Here is a 3,031-nt window from a genome sequence, read left to right on the forward strand (position 1 = left end):
GTTCGTTAGCTTACGAACAATTAGTTCGTTAGCTTACGAACAATTAGTTCGTTAGCTTACGAACAATTAGTTCGTTAGCTTACGAACAATTAGTTCGTAATACAACGTTTCAAAATCCTTCGTAGGCTACGAAAGTTTTGGTTTGCATTACGAACCTATTGTTCGTAATCGTAAGCTATTTACAGTGTAGGTCTCATAACCTCCAGTGCTGGACTGTCCTGCTGTTGGTTTTTCTGCGAATAGTTCACTGTTTAAATATCACTTATATTTAATTGAATTCTTTTCCTCAGTTATTGCAAAATGTGTCGCACGGCAGGTGGCTGCAGAGCCTCCGCTTTGCACAGCGCGCCCCCAGCCCCCGCACGCCCCTTGCACTCGCCTCCAAGTAGCAGCGTTACGAGGATATTTACTGCCTTAATTACATGGGTGTTTAATTAGGGAATGGAGTTCGGAGTGGCGCCCAGTCTTATCGCCTGCTCGCCCGCGCAGCGCCCGCCCTGCAGCACCAGCGAGCACCACCAGCGTCCACCATCTTTTCCACTTTCTAGACGATGTAGGACGGCTTCGACTTCGCAAAAACTTTGCAATTGAATGTAAAACAGATGTGGTTTTAAGTTTTACGTTTCAAAATCTTGATGGAAATAAACAAAACAGGCAGGGGAGAAATAAATTTGCATCTTTGTGAAGAAAAAGGAAGAGATGGGGTAAAACGATCAGCCCGTATCCCTACTTTTTCGTTTGCTGTTGAGTTTATTCAGTAAACGGGGGCACCCAGAACTTCTCATACAGGTGTCAGAGCACATACTGTAAACATTGCAGCAATACGCAAAAACTGCGACAAAATGTGTCATTTTAAAGAAGGTTAAGAACTTTACTCAGAAATTCCCGCTGAAAATTTTCTTTGGTATTGTAGAATTTTTATATGGAATTTTCTAGGGTCATATTTTTGGAAGGTTTAAAATTTTCGTGCTTTACGACGCGTTGGTGGCCTTGTGCTAATGCTGGGAGGTGGGTCGCGTGCTCGCGCCCGCGGGTCGTGCGCACGGCACTTCTGCCGCGTGTTACGCAAGTTTGTAATTTGCAACTGCAGTATGGCGGTCTCCTTAAGGAATCCAGTATGTAACAGCGTGTGCCGCGCTGTGTCGTTAGCGAGGCGCCTCCAACTCTCTAATCTGAAAGTAATACCGCCAGGGGTGTGCTGCCGCACCACACCGTCTTCCTGCTCATCCGCCCCCTCGTCCTCCGCCGCCATACCTCGGCCCGCACCCCTACCGAAACTTGCGCACATTCATCTACCTTTATTCGACCTCCAGGCTGCAGCCGCTCCCCCATCCCGGACATGTGTTCGCGCTCTTAGAGCAGGCGCGCGGTTCGCACGCGCGTGAGCGAGAAGCGAAGCATGTCCGCGATATGTGGCGTCATTTTCAAGTCTAATGGTCAGACCGTATTCCTGCGTGAATTTTCGACTGCAATCTCAAGGAAGCCTGCGAATTTTGACTGTAATCCAGGAAATTCCTGTAAACATGTGCACGTTCAAAACCTGGAAGGTGGCCCCCTCGGCCATTTGTCGTGTGGTCGAATATTTACCTATCATGGTCCAATGTTAAGTAATAAAATGTATGATGGTCACCTCATGGCCACATTGACATAAAATGAGCATGTTGACGTCTCACCCTCGTATCGACTTTCGATGGTCATGCGCTCATGGTCTCATGGTGATATCGACGCCTCCTAGTGATGGTGATATCGACGTCACGTAGTCATATCAAAGACTTATGTCAGAGGCTGGTAAACTGCTCGTCGTGACGTCCGTGGGACGTCTTGTGCCCTCGGTGAGTGCTGCTTCATGGCATTGCCCCAGCGGGCAGCTGGTCAGCTACGGGTATCTTCGTCCCACACCGCCACCGGTTGTTGCCGGGCTTGCCTTTTTTAATTGACAGCCAAAGGATGAAAGGCCCACTCAGTATAAATGTGTTCATCCCGAGAAGTCCCCGCTCCTCCCCCTCCTCGGCTCGAAATCCTTTCTCGGAGATGAGCCCCCTTGTGTTCCTGACCGCCCCCCTCGCCGTCCTCTCATCCCTTGATTTGCTGCCGCGCCGGCTTCTGCTGCGCGGACGGAAAAAAAGGAAGGACCGACCGGCGACTTGCTGATGAATGACCCAGGTTATCTGTCGGGATAACTTCTCTGGGGCCCAGCGCGCTCATTGGTCGGCGCGGGGGGGTCACGTGGAGGCAAGAGTTATGGTGGCGGCCCCCGCGTCCCCACCACGCCCCGCCCGGCCACGCCCCACCGCGCCCCGCCACGCATGATGCAGTCGTGTGACTCACATCTTTATTCATCGGTCGAGTGGCTTTGGGCCTTCCCCTCCCGACCGACGCCTCCTATAATAATCATAAGACATGCGCGACGGCCATCGAGAGTTTGAGAGAGAGAGAGAGAGAGAGAGAGAGAGAGAGAGAGAGAGGGAGGGAGAGAGAGGGGGGTCGTGAGTTAGGACGGTCCAACCAACCGAAAGAAAACAAATAACGCCCCTCGGCCGGCCGGATGCACCAATGGCCGTCTTTGGTCGGAGGCGCCGCCCGCCGCGGGCCGGGGCAGGTCCAACTCAATAACTGAATGCAAGCGGAGCAAACAATCAGCTGATTGGGCGACTTCAGCGGTCGGCTGTGCTTATCTTTATTTGTAGGGAATTGTTGATCACCGGAAAGAAAACGATCCGGTTGTTATTTCTTTGCAGTCATTATTTTGGCCATTTAATCGATTTGACTGTTTGAGTCGCATCCGCGCCACCACCAACGATAGCAGCACCACCCGTTTGTAAAGAAAACTGCAAAGGACCACGTTTGTGTCGTACGTCGTTACGAAAGGAGATCCGAACAAGATATAGGAATTCGGCCCGATGCCTCACGACGCTACGCTACGCCCCTCCACCACGCCACGCCCCACCACGCCTCGAGACGACGATCCCCACCCCGTGATAAGGTACGACAGTCCTGCCACCGTTAGTTCTCCTTTCCTTGCGCCCCGCCC

Source organism: Frankliniella occidentalis, unplaced genomic scaffold (assembly GCF_000697945.3).
Source record: "Frankliniella occidentalis isolate FOCC.00 unplaced genomic scaffold, Focc_3.1 Scaffold102, whole genome shotgun sequence".
Classification (NCBI taxonomy): Eukaryota; Metazoa; Arthropoda; class Insecta; order Thysanoptera; family Thripidae; genus Frankliniella; species Frankliniella occidentalis.